This window comes from Pelophylax lessonae, assembly GCF_965119305.1.
Source record: "Pelophylax lessonae genome assembly, chromosome: 3".
Taxonomy (NCBI): domain Eukaryota; kingdom Metazoa; phylum Chordata; class Amphibia; order Anura; family Ranidae; genus Pelophylax; species Pelophylax lessonae.
In genome coordinates this window covers 299395482-299415811 of record NC_138770.1, presented here as the reverse complement: position 1 = coordinate 299415811, position 20330 = coordinate 299395482, and positions in this window count along the sequence as shown.

Genomic DNA, 20330 nt, shown 5'->3' with positions numbered 1-20330 from the left:
AAATGGTTTGTGTGAGGACAACTGCTGGCACTAAAATCTTCTGCATGAATGCTAGAAAGTGCTCTCGCTTCTCAGGTTTGTTACGGAGAGTTTTCTTCAGTGCAGCAAATCTGGTTAAAGCTTGTTCTCGATTGTTAGGGAGAGTAAGCCTTGGTACTCGGAAGGGTACTGGAGCTACCCAACTGTTGGAATTGTCCTTGAAGAACTCTTCATCCATAATCTTGATGAACTCCTTGTCTTCGACTGAAGGGGCAATCTTGTTGTCATCACAAGTAGTCTGGTACACTGAATCACCAAAGTCCTTTTGAGAAGTGAGCTTACAGTTAATACTTTGAAGTGCTTGATATGGAACTTCGTTTTTGAAATCAAGTCTTTCCTTCACATAATAATGCGATGGACATTTCATCAATTGACAGGTAACATTAGTTTTGTAGGAAGCTACATCCAAGAGCTTGTGAGATTGGTCTAAACAGACTTCTCCTATTATCACCCATCCAAGATCAAGTTTCTGGGCCTGAGGAGCATCATCTGGACCGTTACATAACTCTTATTTTATGAACTCTAGGAATGTCTCTCCCTAGTAGAATCAATATCTTAACATCCTTGTTAAGTGGTGGAATGTAGTTAGCAATGTGACTCAAATGAGGGTGATGACATGCAACCTCTGGTGTGGGGATTTCTTCTCTGTTGTTCGGTAGTTGATCACATTCAATTAGAGTTGGAAGAGGAAACTCTGTGTCCTCATATTCTGATGCAACTACGAAGCCATGGGCTCTTCTTCCAGAAGTATTGACCTTTCCTGCACATGTCTGCAAGGTATAGGACCAGGTCTCTCCTTGAATGTTGAATAGGTCAAATAATTCTGTACTGGCCAATGAGCGATTGCTCTGATCATCGAGTATGGCATACATTTTTATGGATTTTTGTGGACATCCTTCAGGAAAAACTCTTACAAGACATATCTTGCTACAAGACTTGCTATGAAGCCCTTCTCCACATACCTCTGTACACCTTGTGGTTACGGGGTCGGCATAATACTCAGTTCTCTCCCCGCCATCATCTGATGTAGTCTTGGGGTTGCTGCCGGGTGAAGGTTTCCTTTTGAACAGGTCTGAATGAAGAGCGTCCACATGTTTGTCACTGTTGCAGAGAGAACATCTGATGGCGATCTTACAGTCTCTAGCTAAATGATCGGAGGATGCACAACACTTAAAACAGATATTATGCTCTTTGAGAAATGACTTGCGTTCTTCAATAGGCTTGTCCTTAAATGCACGACATTTGGAGAGAGAGTGTGGCGCATTATGAATAGGACACTGTTGATTAAGATTGCTTGCTTTGATGTCTGTAGCTAAGACGTTGGATGCTATTGCGGTCTTCCCCACGGCAATAGGATGCCTTAAGTCCTTGAATTTACTGTTGGTGGCAATAACCCTTGAAGTACTTAAAGGAATAGTGGTTGTATCTGGATAGAAGAAGCTTGGGTCATTCTTAGATCTTGCAACCTTCCGCACAAACTCTGAAAAATAAGAAAAGGGAGGGAAGGAAACACAATGCTCATACTTATACTTTGATCCTACACTAGTCCACTTTCCCTGAAGATAACTAGGCAACTTTGCTACAATAGGATTTACGCCCTGAGCAGTGTCTAAATAGCTAAGACCTGGTAAACTAGGATCTAACTTAGCAATTTCAAGTTCATGAAGGAGGTCACCTAACTCTCTAAGCTTATGATTGTCCTTAACAGAGATTTTAGGAAAGTCGTTTAGTCTCTGGAATAAGGCAGATTCAGCTCCCATAGTCTTGTTCTAGATGTTCCCAGGCAGCATCAAGGCCTGCTTTAAAGTTATAAATGTAGACAGATTTAAGTCTCTTTACTTGTTCTGAAGATTGACGCCCCAACCACTTTATTAGTAAGTCAAGTTCTGCTTGAGGTTCAATGTCCAAGTTCTTGGTTACCGCCTTAAATGTAGATCTCCAACTCCTGTAGTTTTCTGGGCGGTCATCAAATCCAGACAGTCCAGTTGTAATCAACTCTCGTCGAATGATATACTTGCTGAACTCTGCAATGTCAGTGCTTTCAGTTTTTATAGCCACAGGGGGTACTGATGGTGCGCCGTCTTGGACCATGGTTGGTATATGATGTTGGCTGGTAGGTAGAGAGAAAGGTGTTGCAGATGGGTTTAATTTAGGTAAGGGTCTGTCGTCTGAAGGCCTCTGAGCATTTGAAGTCAAAGAGAGCTGTATCAAAGGGGGTATAGAGTTCATTTTGTAGTCTTCTGCTGTGCCCTTGTAATCTCTATGCACATAGGGTTGTGGTGGCACATGAGCTGCGTAGGTTGATTCACTTGATTTTGTGATGTGCGGTAGTTGTTGAGGGTCTCTGTTAGTAGGTGCGTCTAGTTGACCAGCTTGCTTTGGCGACACATTGCCTTCTGATCCACTTGCTCGATGATTATGAGAAGAATCTCCAACTTTAGATGGAACTGTATTGTTGTGGTTCTGAGTTAGGACAAACTGTAGGGTCCTTTCAACAGGGTCTTGACAAGCAGCTAAGCTGGTACAAGCTGCTCCTTCTTCTTCCAATAGGGCTTGTTCCAAGACAGATAACTCTGCTAAAGCTACTTCCTTTTCTCTATTCTTCTGAAGAATTTCTAGCTGAGCCTTGAAGGCTGCTTCTTTTTCAGAGCAGGCGGCTTGAACCTGGGTTACTGCAACCTTTTGGCGAGCTTTGAGTATTTGGTCACTCAGTATTGATCTTATAGAGCAGGACCGCAAAGACTTAGAAGAAGATTTATGATATGAGCGGGCAGACCTAGAAGATTTTCCTGAGTGTCTGGAAGAAGCAGAGTTACAGGATGTAGTCTCATGTAGCTGTGCCAATCTACCTTCTATCTGTGCCTTTGCTTCAAGATATGTACTATGCCTCTGCTGGTCATTAGAAGTAAAGTCCTTTAATTCCAATGCAGCTTCCTCTATGTTGGAATGTGACAATAGGGAATAGTACTTCTCAGAAAGTCTTTCATAATTCTCAAATGCCTTCTTAACCCTTGAGAGAGCAGTGTTCAATTGCTCAGAATTATTGCTAGTTTCATTAGTGGCTGTTATACAACTTAAAGTCTTTTCCCATAATGCAGTCAGGTTACTAGATGTTTCTTCCTTACTTGCTTCATAAACCTCCCTTGCCTTCAAGGATGGATGAGGGGCTCTGACAGGACGAGCAGAATGAAGTAAGGAGTCTGCTTTATCTTGACTAAATGCAGGTAACTCTGTGAGATCTCTGTCAGACATAATAAGTACTGTATTTCTGGTGTCTTGTTAGAAATCTGCCAGAGCTCAGCTCTGTAAGTAGTGATTTCTGTTATTAAGCAGGCTGGCTGAGGTGCTGGGTATTTGATACAATAGCTAGCTATTGCTGGAACTAGTTCAAACTGGATCACCTCAGAAGGCTGTAGCAGTAATGAAGCATTCAGTAGGTGGCTGGTTTCATATGCAGAGTAATGCTTCTGGTGACTCACAGACAAGTGTGGTACTCACTGTTCTGAAGCTGCAGAGTCTTGGAAATTTACTTTCTGAAGCTGCAGAAATACCTGTGTGATGAAACAACTGGAAATTTACTTCAAGTACTTCTTGGAAATGTACTTTCTGAAGCTGCAGAGATACCTGTGTGATGAAACCATTGGAAATTTACTTCAAGTACTTCTTGGAAATGTACTTTCTGAAGCTGCAGAGATACCTGTGATGGATTCTTCATGGAAATGTACTCTCTGAAGCTGTGTATTCTTGGAAATTTACTGTTCTGTCTCAGCATCGATTGTACCTGTGACCTCCTTGTAGACCCAGTCTGAAAGTGTGTGCAGCAGGTTGAATGATGGCTTTAACAGATAGTTTACTCAATGAATAAAGACTCCAGAGGTGTTCTCCAATGCTTCTTTATGCTTCAAGTTAGCAAAGGCATAAACATAGAGGCTTTTCCATAGGTAAATTTCCAATGAAGTTACACAGCTTCCACACTCTGCAGTCTCCACATAACAACTAAACAAAATGGGAGTTACAGCAGGAAAATGGAGGATGGGAGAAACCATCTAGCCAGAAACAGCAGGGGTGCAAGGAAGATACCAATAACATAGCATAACATAACATGTAATAACAACTGCTAGACAGTTAAAGCTGCGAGGCAGCACAATAGTCGTGCGGCGGTCGGCAAGTGGTTAAAGAGTATGCTAAAAAAAAGTTGACATGGAGGTTTTGTAATGACTCAGAAAGCTTAATGCAGTGACAAAGTTTAACATTTACCTAATGCCCAGGGTAGATTAACTTATTGACCGACTTGGCAAGGCCTGCTATCTGACGACTTTGGACTTGACCAAAGGATAATGGCAAATGCTCTTGACTGGTAGTGCCAAAGAGAATACTGCGTTTGTGATCCTGGAGGGGTTGTTTTAGTACAAATAAATGCCTTTTGGGTAGCAAAATTCCCCTGCGATATTTCAATGGGCCATGGACAGGACCCTAAGACCTCACAGACAGTATGCAGGAGCCTATCTGGATGATATAGTGGTACATAGCCCTGACTGGGAGTCTCACTTGCCCCATGTTCAGGCTGTCCCGGATTCCCTCTTTAAGGAATGTTTTATGGCTAATTCAAAAAATTGTGCATTGGTTTAGAGGAAACCTGGTATTTGGGCTACACTATTGAGCGTGGAGTCATAAAACCTCAGTTAAACAAAGTAGAAGCCATCCAAGAGTGGCCACGTCCTGCAAACAAGAAGCAGGTCAGAGCCTTTCTTGGGATCGCGGGCTACTATAGAAGGTTTATCCTGAATTTTGCAACTCTAGCTTCCCCACTGAATGACCTTACGAAAGGGAAAGACTCAGTAATGGTGAAACGGTCCTAAGTAGCAGAGAAATCTTTCCTAGTCCTGAAAAAGGCTCTTTGTGCACAGCCAGTGCTGTACTCCCCAGATTTCTCCAATGATTTTTTGGTTCAGATGGATGTGTCTGATGTAGGTATTGGGGCAGTATTGTCACATGTACACAATGGGGAAGAACATCCTGTGGTGTACCTGAGCAGAAAGTTCAATGAAGATGAGAAAAAGTATGCAGTCGATGAAAAGGAATGTTTAGCCATCAACTGGGCCTTTGATGCACTAAGGTACTATTTTTTAGGACGACAGTTTGATTTAGTAACTGACCATGCTCCCCTGAAATGGATGGCCCAAAAGAAGGAGATGAATAGACAGGTGAACTGGTGGTTTTTGGCTCTACAGAATTGCTCCTTCACAGTATAACATAGGCTAGATGTTGAGCTGGCCAATTTATACTCACCTGAGACAGACAATCATTCCTCTCATCCTGGGAAATCAGACAACTCCTGTCTGTGAGAGCATTATATATATATATATATATATATATATATATATATATATATATATATTATTAAAAGTTACCTATAAGTTGGAGCCTCTCCTTAGGGTTTCTCAGCAACCTATCCCTGCCTCTAATGCCAGTGTTACAGAGATATACACTATATATAACAGATATAAATAGAAGAAAAATTTCCGCGCTAGATGTGATAGGAAACAAAATGATTGTGAACAATAGTGAGCAGCTGGCACAAAATCAACTAACAGTGATTCAAAAAATGCAATAAAACCAAAAAGTGCAGCGCTGAAATCAGTATACAATTATAATGCTGAAAAGCTCTTATAAAGAAAAACAAAAAAAGGGGGGAAGGGGTAGTGTCCAAATGAATAGTCCCAATATTAAGTGCAGAGATATGAATCCACGTGCAAAATAACTTTCTTCCAGTGACACCAGGGAAAAGTGTAGGAAGGGGACACCCTTGTGCTCAGGTATAACAAGCAGCTTACCGAAATTCCGTGGCTGCTCAATTTAATGAGACAGCCTCTCCCAGCTAGTAATAAACCAGTAGGTCAACCAATATCAAGCTCAGGTGCTTCCAAAGACTCCCAAAGCCGAAGGCCGTTTCCGGTGTGTTGTTAAACCGATCACATTAGTATGTGGCACACTTGGAACTTCTCATATACTCCATTGAACGTAAAGCCATATGTAGAAAGAAACAGAGGCCCATAGCGTAATCCCGTAAACCAATAGGTGAATTTATTAAAAAAACTACTTACAATTTAAAAGACAAAAACAGGCATGTAGTATGTGCCGGTCCTGGATCTAACCGCGGCGTCCCGCAAGTCTCCAGATCAGCATATGGATAAACAGCCGGCTTCGTTGGGGGGCGTGTGGACGTTTACGTCTGGGATCGCCAACGTTTCATCATAAGAAAGACTTCTTCTGGGCGTGACCCCAGACGCAACACACACGCCTATGTACCCCCACACCTATGTCACATGACGGTCACCTCCGCCAATGGGTGTTCAATCCCAGGGGGGCAGGAGTGATGTGTCAATAACTCAATTCCAATAGGTTAAAAGACCAAAGGAGACCGTCTGGAGATAGGTGGCACAAAACGCTAATAGGAAGTGACGATCCGTCTTCCTTAATGCCCATTCGTTCAATAGGCAAAGGGGCAGGGAGACGATCGTCACATGATGCACGTCACATGATAAACAGGAAATGACGATCGGTATCCTCCGATGACTCATCGTCATCCGGGCGGAAGTGACACGCTCACGCCCATAGCCGATAGAGTAAGAGGGCGGAGGCAGAGGCGGAGGTGCGGTCGTCACTCCAAACACATCCCTTGTAACAGGAAGTGACGATCCTCACTGATCAAGAATGGTGTCAGCAAAGAGTGTCAAACAACACCGTCGGCATTCAGGCACCCCGATATAAAGAGTGCAACCTCCAGCAACACAATATGGCTAAAACCAAAATACATATATACCAAAGTCTATAGCGGAATTAAAAGTCATTAAGAATGAGGTGGAATGCTGGGTAATCGTTAGAACAGGCAAAGGAGTTGATGTCCAATTCCTTCTATGTATTAACCACTTAAGCCCCGGAGGATTTGGCTGCTAAAGGACCAGGGGTTTTTTTGCGATTTTTTACTGCGTGACTTTAACGGACAATTGCGCGGTCGTGCGACGCTGTACCTAAACGAATTTGACGTCCTTTTTTTCCCACAAACAGAGCTTTCTTTTGGTGGTATTTGATCACCTGTGCGATTTTTTGATCACGCGCTATAAACAAAAAAAGAGCGTAAATTTTGCAAAAATAACAATATTTTTCACATTTTTTTATATGAAATTCCCCAAAAAAAAAAGTAAAAATCAAAATTTTTTAACATTTTTCGGCCAATTTGTTTTATGCTACCTATGTTTGGTAAAAAAAATCGCAAAAAGCGTATTTTGATTGGTTTGCGCAAAAGTTATCGCGTTTACTAACAAAGAGAAAGATTTTTGTCATTTTTGGTGTTTTTTTTTTTAACGCGTAATGGCGGCGATCTGCGATTTTTTTTTCGGTACTGCGACATTGCGGCGGACAGATCGGACCCTTGACTGACATTTTTGACACTTTTGGGGTTACCAGTGACATTACTGCAGTAATCAGTGCTATACATATGCACTGTTACTGCAAAAATGACACTGGCAGGGAAGGGGTTAACTTTATTGGACAGGGAGGGGTTAAGTGTGTCCTAGGGGCGTGCTTTCTACTGTGTAGGGACATTGCTATTGGTGTAAAAGCAAAGATCAACCGTTCTACATAGTAGAACGGTCAGATCTTTACTTTTACACAGGGAGAACTGACAGGCAGCTTGTTTACACAAGCTGCTCTGTCTTTCTCCCTTCACAGGAGCGATCGCAGTGTGACTGGCGGACATCGAGTCCGCCGGTCACACGCACTGACTTGCCTGTGAACGAGCCGCGGCGGGCGCGCGCCTCGGCGGGCGCGCGCCCGCTCGCTATAGGCTCGCAAGTCAGTGACAGGCGAGTGACGTACCGATACGTCACTCTGCCTGGCCGGGGCTGACCGCCGCAGTATATAGTCGTGCGGCGGTCGGCAACCGGTTAAAAAAATTCCTTTTACATATTTATTAATTGGCCATTGTGATACTTCATTCCATTGATATAAAACGCCATCTAGTGGCCAAATAAGTGTGACACCACTGAAGGTGATAAAAATCAAAAAGGATAAAAATTAATTATGTGAAAAAATGTTTGTGAAAACACACTGTTGGTGAAAACAGTGAAAATGGGAGTGGGTTAAAATTAAAATAAGTGATATTTAATCGAATAATATAAATTAACATGCGAATGAACACATATTATTTTGTGAAGTAATTAACCCTTACTTACTCTCCCTATATCCAAAATTTCCATAAAAAATGCAAATCTAGTGAGTGAATAAAATAGTGCTAAATATATATAAAAATTATATATATTAAATAAAAATTATAAAATGAAAAATATGTGAAAAATGTGAAATATTAGTAAATGGAAAGTGTATCACACATAGCCTCACAATTTAAAACCAGCCTGTATAAATCAAGATAAACATCAACTTATGAGAAAAGGTTACAGAGATTAAAAAGGTTAAAATCAACTATTATTAATAAAACAATTTACATCCCATTCCACATTTAACCCATAGGGAATATAGGATTTTAGGCAATAGATCCAGTGAGTTTCCATCTTGGAAATTTCTCGTCTTACGTTGGATCCTCGCCAGTGAGCTTTAAACCTATCTATCCCTATAAAGAGTGTGTTTTTTGGGTTCTTGTGGTGGCATTGGTCATAGTGTTTGGAGACACTATGACCAGGGAAGCCTTTCCTAATGTTGCCCACATGCTCTCCTAGCCTGATCTGTAATTTCCTCGTTGTGCGTCCAACGTATTGTTGACCACATTTACATTGCAACATGTAAATGACGTTGGTGGACGAGCAAGTGATGAAAGAATCTATCTTATGACGAAACGTTGGCGATCCCAGACGTAAACGTCCACACGCCCCCCAACGAAGCAGGCTGTTTATCCATATGCTGATCTGGAGATTTGCGGGACGCCGTGGTTAGATCCAGGACCGGCACATACTACATGCCTGTTTTTGTCTTTTAAATTGTAAGTAGTTTTTTTAATAAATTCACCTATTGGTTTACGGGATTACGCTATGGGCCTCTGTTTCTTTCTACATATGGCTTTACGTTCAATGGAGTATATGAGAAGTTCCAAGTGTGCCACATACTAATGTGATCGGTTTAACAACACACCGGAAACGGCCTTCGGCTTTGGGAGTCTTTGGAAGCACCTGAGCTTGATATCGGTTGACCTACTGGTTTATTACTAGCTGGGAGAGGCTGTCTCATTAAATTGAGCAGCCACGGAATTTCGGTAAGCTGCTTGTTATACCTGAGCACAAGGGTGTCCCCTTCCTACACTTTTCCCTGGTGTCACTGGAAGAAAGTTATTTTGCACGTGGATTCATATCTCTGCACTTAATATTGGGACTATTCATTTGGACACTACCCCTTCCCCCCTTTTTTTGTTTTTCTTCATATGAGCTTTTCAGCATTATAATTGTATACTGATTTCAGTGTTATATATAACAGATAACACTTTATTACTCAAGGTATCAGGACCTCAACCTCAACCTGATAGAACACCTTTGAGATAAATTAGAGCAGAGACTGTGAACCAGGCCTTCTCGTCCAGTGCCTGGAAGAATGGTCAAACATTACCATACACACACACTCCTAAACCTTGTGGATTGCCTTCCTAGAAGAGTTGAAGCTGTTATAGCTGAACAGGGTGGGCCAACTTAATATTGAACCCTATGGACTAAGACTGGGATGTCATATAATTTCATGTGTGTGTAAAAGCAGGGGTCCCAATACTTTTGGTAATGCTCTTACACTCTTACAAATAAATGTAAACAAACATTTTAAAATCAATAACAGAAAAGAGACAATGCTGTGGAATGTGCAAATAATAAAACTAAACCCCAGCAGCCACTCAAGTTACCAGTGTACCTCACTGTTTACACTGAAGAATTTAAATTAATCCAAAAAAAATACAGAAGCACGTAAATAAATTATAAAATACTTTACCAAAAAGAATGTGGCAAATACCAATAACACAATGCTCCCATAAAAGGTGTACCAAAAAAAATGTTAAAGTGCCAGAAACCAGCACCCAGAATCTCCAGGAATACCACAATGCCTTGCCGCCCCTTTTCCGATACCCGCAACCAGCATGTGTTCCACGAGGACATCACCTGAAGTGGCATATATGTTGTCCGATCCCACCTCAGTGCGTTTCCCACCTCAGTGCGTTTCACCCTTACAGGCGTCTTCAGGACGCCCCCAATGGATGTATGCTAACTTCAATTAAAACCTTATTACGAGGACCAATGAAGCCTGTGGCTCCTTAATGTGAGTGCAATGTATGCTTTTAAATAAAAACATTGGTTATATGGGTTACACTATGAGTGTCACAAGTTGGCCTGCAGTTCCTGCTTGTGTACTCTTACCTCCTTGCTGCAGTGTTTTTCAACCGTTTCCTTTCACATATGTGGTTTGGCTGTGCTCACCTAGGGGCGTTGTCTGGTATTCTGTGGGCTTTTATTTCCTTCCCTTCTATCACTTCCTGGCCTGCCTCCTAGTTGGCTTGTCTTTATAAGGCATGCTTAGTGTAACCCCAATTTCCTGAGCAACTTCACAGTTCTCTGAGCTCCCTTTTGCAAACCACTTGTCTTTACCATGTCAGACTATCCGTGTACTGACCCTGGCTGTGTTTACCATCGGTGCTTGTTCGCTACCCACCTTGATCTCCGCTTGTCTCCTTGATTTCCTTTTGTCTGCTGCTTGTACTCTTCATTTCTCCTCTCTGGTGGTCCCAATCACTTCTTTGACCCGCAAGGGCGCTAATGCCAGAACCTGGCCTCCTGAAGCAGTCGAGGCTTTCTACAAGCTCAAAACGGCCTTCCTGTCTGCATCGATTTTCAAACGTCCTGAGATTCTCCACCCTTTCTTCTTGGAGGTCGATGCTTCATCCTTGGTAATGGGGGCCGTCCTTCTCCAAATGCATTTCAGTAAACTCCGTACCTGTGCCTTCTTCTCAAAGAAGTTTTCAGATGCAGAAAGAAATTACACCATCGGGGATCAGGAACTTCTGGCTATTAAGCTGACACTGCAAGAATGGCAACATCTACTCAAGGGATTTCCTCATCATATCCTGATCTATACCAATCATAAGAATCTCCTGTATCTGCAATCCGCCCAAGTTTGATCCCCAGGCAAGCACAATGGGCTCTTTTCTTAGCAAGGTTTAATTTTGACATCACCTTCTGGCCCGGTTCTAAGAATGCTTGTGCTGACACCTTGTCCAGATCATTTGACATTGCTGACTCTGAGTGTCATGTCGAGTCAGAACCTATTATTCCTGCTAATTTTATCCTGGACTCCACCCGTCATCAGTCACTATGTATCCTGCCTGGAAAGACCTTTGTGGTGCCCTCCCTTCGCTCCAAGCTTCTCAAATGGGCACATGACTCTAAACCCTCAGGACATTCTGGTGTGTAAAACACCTGTGCTTTCCTGCAGCATTACTACTGGTGGCCCTCACTTCAGAAGGATGTTAAAGAATATGTCCAGGCTTGCTTCATTTGTGTGCAGTCTAAGTCCTCCATGTCTGCTCTAGCAGCTCTCCTTTTACCTCTACCTTTTCCAGATGTACCTTGGTGTTGCATTTCCATGGACTTTATCTCTGAACTACCCCCCTCAGCAGGCTCTACCGTTATCTGGGCGGTTGTGGACAGGTTTTCTAAAATGTGTCACTTAACCACTTAAGCCACGGAAGATTTTACCCCCTTCCTGACCAGACCCCTTTTTTCAACTTGGCACTTCGTGAATTTAACTGACAATTGCGCGGTCATGCAATGCTGTACCCAAACAAAATTTACGTTCCTTTTTTCCCACAAACAGAGCTTTCTTTTGGTGGTATTTGATCACCTCTGCGCTTTTTATTTTTTGCGATATTAATAAAAAAAGAGCGAAAATTTTCCCAAAAAATTACATTTTCAACTTTGTCTTTTAAAAAATATCCAATATACTCAAATGATGTAATTTTTTTGGCCAAAATATATTTAGCTACATGTCTTTGACAAAAAAATTAAATGAGCATATTTTTATTGGTTTGCTCAAAAGTTATAGCATCTACAAACTATGGTGTAAATACTGAAATTTACGCAGCTTTAATTTCTGACTGCCTATCTCATTTCATGAAGTGCTAAAATGGCAGGGCAGTACAAAACCCCCCTCCCCCCAAACTACCACTTTTTTGAAAGTAGACATCCTAAGGAATGTTCTGAGAGGCATGTTGAGCTCATTGAATATTTAATTTTTTTTGTCACAGGTGTTTGTAAAATGACTAAAAAAAAAAAATGTTTTTTTTTTACACAAAGTGGTCATTGAAATGATATATTGCTCACACATGCCATGGGTATATGTGTAATTACACCCCAAAATATATTCTGCTGCTTCTCCTGAGTACAGGGATACCACATATGTGAGACTTTTCAGGAGCCTAGCTGTGTACGGGAGCCCAAAAACAAATCACCACCATCAGAATTTCGAAGGGCGTACATTTTTCATTGCATTTTCTCACTACCTATAAAGGTTTAGGAGGCCCTGAAATGTCAAGATACCACAAACCCCCCCCCAAATGACCCCATTTTGGAAAGTAGACACCCCAGCTGTTTGCTGAGAGGCATGGTGAGTCCATGGAATATTTTATATTTTGCCACAAGTTTTGGGAAAATTCAAATTTTTCTTTTTTTTTTTTTACACAACGTTGTCACTAAAAGATAAATTTCTCACACATGACATGGGTATATGTGGAATGACACCCCAAAATACATTCTGCCACTTCTCCTGAGTATGGGGATGCCCCATGTGTGCGACTTTTTGGGAGCCTAGCTATGTACAGGACCGCGAAAACCAATCAAAACTCTCAGGTTTTCTAATGGCGTAAATTGTGCATGTCACCTCTGCACTACCTGTCACAGTTTCGGAGGCCCTAAAATTCCAAGATAGCACAAACCCCCCCAAATGATCCCATTTTGGAAAGTAGACACCCCAAGCTATTTGCTGAGAGGCATGGTGAGTCCATGGAATATTTTATATTTTGCCACAAGTTCCGGGAAATATATATATATATATATATATATATATATATATATATATATATATATATATATATATATATATTTTTTTTTTTTTTTTTTTTACACAAAGTTGTCAGTAAATGATATATTGCTCACACATGCCATGGGTAGATGTGAAATGACACCCCAAAATACGTTCTGCTGCTTCTCCTGAGTACAGGGATACCCCATGTGTGAGACTTTTTTGCAGTCTAGCCGAGTACAGGACCCCGAAAACCAATCCCCACTTTCAGGCTTTCCAAGGGCGTAAATTGTTGATTTCACTCCTGACTACCTATCACAGTTTCGGAGGCCATGAAATGCCAAGACAGCACAGACCCCCCCCCAAATGACCTCTTTTCGGAAAGTAGACACCCTAAGCTATTTGCAGAGAGGCATGTTGAGTGTTTTGCAGATCTCACTTTTTGTCACAAAGTTTTGGAAATTGAAAAAAGAGGTAAAAAAATGCATTTTCCTGATTTTTCTTCATTTTCCAAAAAAAATGAAAGCTGCAAAATACTCACCATGCCTCTCAGCAAATAGATTGTAGTGTCTACTTTGCAAAATGGGGTCATTTGGGGGGGAGCTTGTGCCATCTTGGCATTTCATGGACTTCAAGAGTGTGATAGGTAGTAAGGAGTGAGATCAACAATTTACGCCCTTAGAAAGCCAGAAGGTGCGGATTGGATTTCCGGGTCCTGTACGCGGCTAGACTGCCAAAAAGTCTCACACATGGGGTATCCCTGTACTCAGGAGAAGCAGCAGAATGTATTTTGGGGTATCATTTCACATATACCCATGGCATGTGTGAGCATTATATCATTTACTGACAACTTTGTGTAAAAAAACAAAAAAACAAAAAAAAATAATAATATTCCCGAAACTTGTGGCAAAATATAAACTATTCCATGGACTCACCATGCCTCTCAGCTAATAGCTTGGAGTGTCTACTTTGCAAAATGGGGTCATTTGGGGGGGTTTTGTGCTATCTTGAAATTTCAGGGCCTCTGAAACTGTGACAGGTAGCGCAGTGGTAAAATCAGCAATTTACGTCATTAGAAAACCTGAAGATGGGGATTAGTTTTCGTGGTGGCGTACACAGCTTGGCTCCCAAAAAGTCTCACACATGTGGTATCCCTGTACTCAGGAGAAGTAGTAGAATGTATTATGGGGTGTAATTTCACATATTCCCATGGCATGCATGAGCGATATATCATTTAGTGACAACTTTCTGTAAAAAAAAACAAAAAAACAAAACAAATTGTCATCTTCCCGAAACTTAGGACAAAATATAAAATACTCCATGGACTCAATATGCCTATCAGCAAATAGCTTTGGGTATCTACTTTTCAAAAAGGGGTCATTTGGGGGGAGTTTGAACTGTCCCGGCATTTTATGCTCAATCTTAGCCACACATCACCCACTCTTCTAACCACTTGAAAACCAAGCCTTTTCTGTGACTTTTTGTTTACATGAAAAAATATTTTTTTTTTACTAGAAAATTACTTTGAACCCCCAAACATTATATATTTCTTTAAAGCAGAGGCCCTATAGAATAAAATGGTGGATGTTGCAAATTTTTTTTTTTTTTTGCATTTATTGCACAAATACACTATATAATTCCAATTTGTTTGGTAAAATTTAAAAGATGATCTTATGCTGAGTACATATATAACAAACATGACATTCTTTAAAAATTGAGCACGCCTGTGCAGCGGCAACAAAGTACGTACATTTTTAAAAGCCTTTAAAAGTCTTTACAGGTTACCACTTTAGACTTACAGAGGAGGTCTACTGCAAAAATTACTGCACTCGACCTGGTGTTCACGGCAATACCTCACATGCATGCTGCAATTGCGGTTTACATATGACACTAGACCAACGCTTTCGTGCGCCACTGCGCGCAAGCACGGGGGGAGGGGCTTGATTTTTTTTTTGCTTTTTTATGTTATTTTGACACCTTTCCTTTCATTTTTTTTTTTAATCATTTTTATTGTTATCACAGTGAATTTAAATATCCCTTATGATAGCATTCTGTAGTGACAGGTACTCTTTTTTTTAAAAAATTGGGATCTTTTAGACTCTAGATCTCTCTTCTGACCTTAACGCATCTGACCACAACAAAATTGGTGTGATAAAATACTTTCCCAAGAGGCGCATGCGCGGCAGCTCCCCGGATGGCAGCTTAACCAGGGAGCTCCGTCCCGCACCGGCATCATAGGCGTCCGTTCTGCTCTGAAAGCACCGCTCCACCTCCACACCGGACCCGCAGCTCCCCCACACACCAGGGATCTCCCGTGGACGCCCGATGATCGGATCGCAGGTCCGGCGGGACCTCACTCCGCAACTTAATGCGGCGGAGACCCGGCCCTGCAGTCCCAAGATGGCGGCCGCTAATAACCTCCTGCCAGGACCCGCTGAGGGAGAGGACATCACAGACATCCCATCACCTCCAGATCGCAGCAGGTCAGTCCTCCTCAGCCCCTCGGACCCCCCAGATCGCCCACTGCTCCTCTCACCAGCCTCCACAGTTTCCCTTCTGGAAAGGACCATGGAGGAATTACTACAATCCCCGGCTGGGGCTTACACTGCTCTGCAGGGTTTACCTCAGGGCTCCCTGCCACCTCCTCCAAACATCCCACAAGACCTCACATACCTCATGGCTTCTTTCTCTAAAATGCTGTCTGCAGGCCTAGCCCAGACAGCCTCCCAAATTACCTCAGCTATACACTCTGACCTGCAGAACCTGGGAGCTAGAATAGAAGCCATAGAACTCAAAACTGACCAAACTGTCCACAGAGTTAATCAGAACTCGGCAAGGATGCAGGACCTCCATGATCAGCTGGATACAGCCTTGTCTAAGATTGATGACTTAGAAAATCGAGCCAGGAGACAAAATTTCAGGATCAGAGGCCTGCCTGAGTCTATTAAAGATGTTGAAGCTGTAGTGACATCCTTCATTCAGGAATTAATTCCTGCTATACCACCGCATCGCCTTGAATTGGATAGAGCACACAGGGCCTTGAGGGCCCCCCTCCCTGATGGCTCTCCAAGAGACATTATTGTAAAACCCCATTTTTACAAAGTGAAGGAGGAAGTTATGAAAATCTCCAGATCCTCTAATCAGCTGCTCCTACAAGGTCATCCTGTACAGATTTTTGCAGATCTTTCACCCACTACTATCCAAAAGCGGAGGGCTCTTAAACCACTCCTTCAGGTGTTGCAGCAAAAATCCATCAAATATTGGTGGTCCTTTCCTTTTCGCCTCACTTTTCTGTATCAACATAAGACACACAGCTTCTCATCTTTACAGGACGGTGAACAACTTCTTCTTCGCCTGGGACTGCTCTCCCTAGAGCCAACTTCCTTATCCACTGCCAGGAATTCAAGCTCCTTCAAGCGCCCCTCACCCCAGAGCCCTCTGGTCCCCACCTGGGAGAAGCAACACTTCAAAAGGTCTAAGGAGACCAGACCTCCCTAGAAGCACCTGTCCCCCAGCCGGTATCCACCTTCTTTCTGCAGGAGTCGCACTTCTGAGACGGATTTAATTGAATGTCACTTCAGGACTGCAGCGGTCACCTGGAAGGGTTCTTCCTTCCACCTTTGCTATAAAACAAACACAGACTAAACTTTTCCTTTTTTGGGGGGGGGGGGAATAATTTTTGTTCTTTTCCCCATTATATGACAGTTTTTCTCTAACACAAACTTTTTTTTTGTTTTGTTTTGGGTTGCCTCTACCCTTCGGCTTAACCATTTAGGCAATGGGCGGCTATGATAGCCCCAAGGACGCCTGGCCGGAGCGGGATTTCTGCTGTGCCTCGCCCCTCACTCTATAGAGGTACGGTGCACCTCTGTAGACACGGGCGGATGCCTTCCCTGAGGATAGGCATCTTTGGGTCTCAGGGACGGAAGGGGTTGGCCCTTCCTCCCCTGACTGGGTTATGGGTTTTTACTGATAGCCATTGTATGCAAATTTTCATTGTCTTGTGGTTCTTTGTGTCTTCCTCCTCTTCTTCTGTTCTCCTTCCCTGCTGCTTCCATCTCCTCCCACCCTCAGTCACCGGGGGTCCCTCCCTCTCTCTTCTACAGGGTTATAGTCTCCGATGTGGATCGACCAGACTACGCATCTTCCCCTCATTGGGTCTCGCAGAAGTCACCGACTTGCCCCTTCTCCAGCGCTTCTCCCCTCTGCCACGGAATGAAACCACCTGATGATTCCTCCCGACCGTTGAAGCTCTCATCACATAACGTCCAGGGGATCAACTCTCCTCCTAAGAGGCGTAAGCTTTTTAACTTATATCATTCCCATCACGTAGACATTGCACTAATCCAAGAAACGCATTTTCCGGCATCTTACAGTCCCTTGTTCGTTCACCACAAGTACCCGCAATTCTATTTGGCGAATGCTCCAGACAAGACCAGGGGGGTGGGTATCTTCTTTGCACGACATATACAATTTGTACTCAAAAGTAAGCTTGTGGACAGTGAGGGCAGATACCTTTTACTGGTAGGTGAGATTGGGGGCAATACCTTCTCCTTCCTATCCTATTACGCTCCTAATCGAAGACAAGACACATTTTTTCTACACTTAGCCTCTCATGTGCTTCCCCATGCAGCGGGTACGCTGATAATGGGAGGAGATTCTAATGTGGCTCTTGACCAAGGGCTGGATAAATCTCGCCCAGGGAACCCCTCCTTTTGTCGCCCCCCCAGGCAGAGCACCCGAATTGCCAAATTACTCTTCACGGAAGGACTGGTCGACGCCTGGAGAGAACTCAACCCCACAGCTAGGGATTATACTCATTATTCGGCCCCTCATAATGTTCTCTCCAGGATAGACCACATCTTCATCTCCACGAGAGCGCTTCCCCAGACCGTTAAGGCCTTCATTCGGGACTCTCCTCTTTCAGACCATGCTATGGTCATCCTTCTTTTTCACCACACCCCGACTCAGGGCAGGGAATTCCACTGGCGCCTCAATGAGGCTCTCCTGAGCGATACTACCCAATGCACTATCTTGACTAAAGAATTGGAGTCTTACTTTTCACTCAATGACACTCCAGAGGTCTCCCCCGAAACCGTCTGGGCTGCCCAGAAAGCCGTTATCAGAGGGAAAATAATCCAAATCTCTTCCAACCTTAAGCGCCAGAGGACATTGGATGTTCTTAAGCTGGAAACTGAATTTTTCAAAGCTAGTAAGGCCCATAAACGTAATCCCACTCCGGCTTCCAAGACGCTTTTGGAAGAATCCAGATTGCGATTGAATTTAGCTCTAACCACGGAGGCGGAAAAACAGCTCCGCTGGTCTGGGGCCAGGTTCTATGCCTCGTCGGATAGAATAGGAACCAAACTGGCAGTCAAACTCTCACCTAAATTCCGTGCTTCCACGATCCCTAAAATTAGAACCCCCCAGGGCACCTTATCCCAAAACCCACAACAGGCCCTGCAAGCTTTCCACTCCTTCTATTCTCAACTTTATGACTGTGACTCCACATACTCCCCCTCCCATTCTCATAGTTTCCTGGATGATCTCCCGTTACCTCGCCTTACTCGAGACCACAGGGAACTACTTGAGGACCACTTCTCTGAACTCGAGGTATTGAGTGTGATTAAGGGACTGAAGACGGACTCCGCTCCAGGCCCCGACGGGTTCCCCACGACCTATTATAAGACCTTTGCCACGACCCTAGCTCCCCGGTTATGTAAATTTTACAATTCACTTCAGCAAGGGGGCACTATTGAGAAGACTTTGAACTCGGCTTATATCTCGGTTATTCCAAAGCCGGAAAGGGATCACAGTGACGTAAGCAACTATAGGCCTATATCTCTTATTAATGTTGATCTCAAGATCCTGACAAAGATACTTTCCAATAGACTGTCCAGCTTTATCAGCAACTATGTCCATAAGGACCAATCAGGCTTTATCCCGGGGAGACAGGGTCCAGACCTTATTAGGAGAGCGATAGACCTAATTTCTATGACTAAATCCAGATGGGCTGGGGGCCCTCCCCAAGAAGCTTTGCTCCTTTCCCTAGACCTGCACAAAGCATTTGACACTATATCATGGCCGTACCTCTTTGAGACCCTCCGAAGATGGGGATTTGGACCTAGGTTTGTCAACATTCTACAGGCACTGTATTCCTCCCCCTCGGCACGGATTCGCATCTTAGGCCACTATTCAGACTCACTGTCCATCAAACGGGGTACCCGCCAGGGATGCCCCCTTTCTCCCTTAGTTTTCGCAATCGCTATTGAATCTCTGGCGATAGCTCTCCGCCACAGCCGGGACATCCATGGCATTCAATGTGGTCCGACGGAACATAAGTGTGCACTCTTTGCAGACGATGTCCTTCTTTTTGTCACTTCCCCAACCGTCTCGGTCCCCAACATCCTTGCCCTGCTCCGTGATTTCTCACTAGCCTCCGGCCTCACGGTGAACATCTCGAAATCATCGGCTTTGAACATCACAATTCCATTAGCCACACTCGAAGCCCTCCAACCCACCTTCCCGTTCCAGTGGTGCAAAGTCTCACTCCCTTACTTGGGGATAAAGCTTACCTCGTCAATTGAGACACTTTACCAAGCCAATTACCCACCCCTGTATAACAAATTAAATGATGATTTGGCGAAATGGGGTCTTCACAATCTTTCGTGGCTAGGCCGCATTAATTCTATAAAAATGACACTTCTTCCAAGAATCCTTTATCTTTTTAGGTCACTCCCCATACCTATTAATAAACGCCACCTGCTTAGTTTCCAATCCAAACTGGTTAAATTTGTTTGGGGTAGGAGGGGCTATCGTTGTGCACGTTCGGTCTTATATAGACTGAGAACACAAGGAGGATTAGCTCTGCCCAACCTTTGGAATTATTACCAAGCGGCTCAATTGGCCCAGTTTTCCATGATTTACGCTAGGGGACCAAAACCTGACTGGCTCCACTTAGAGAGACAGGCTACTCCCAACCACACCCTGGACTATATTGCTTGGTGCCCACCTAAATTGCAGCCGGCAATTCTGGCGCCGACCCTTTCACATTCGATCGGGCTCGCCAGAAGACTGTACCACCTCCGGTCTTTGGTTTCACCCCTCCGGCCTCTGTCTCATATATTTAACAACCCCCTTTTTCCCCCAGGACGTGACATCAGAGCTTTCAAGTGGTGGACGAACAAGGGATTATTTCGTATCGGGCACTTCCTCTCCTCCACAGGCCCTCT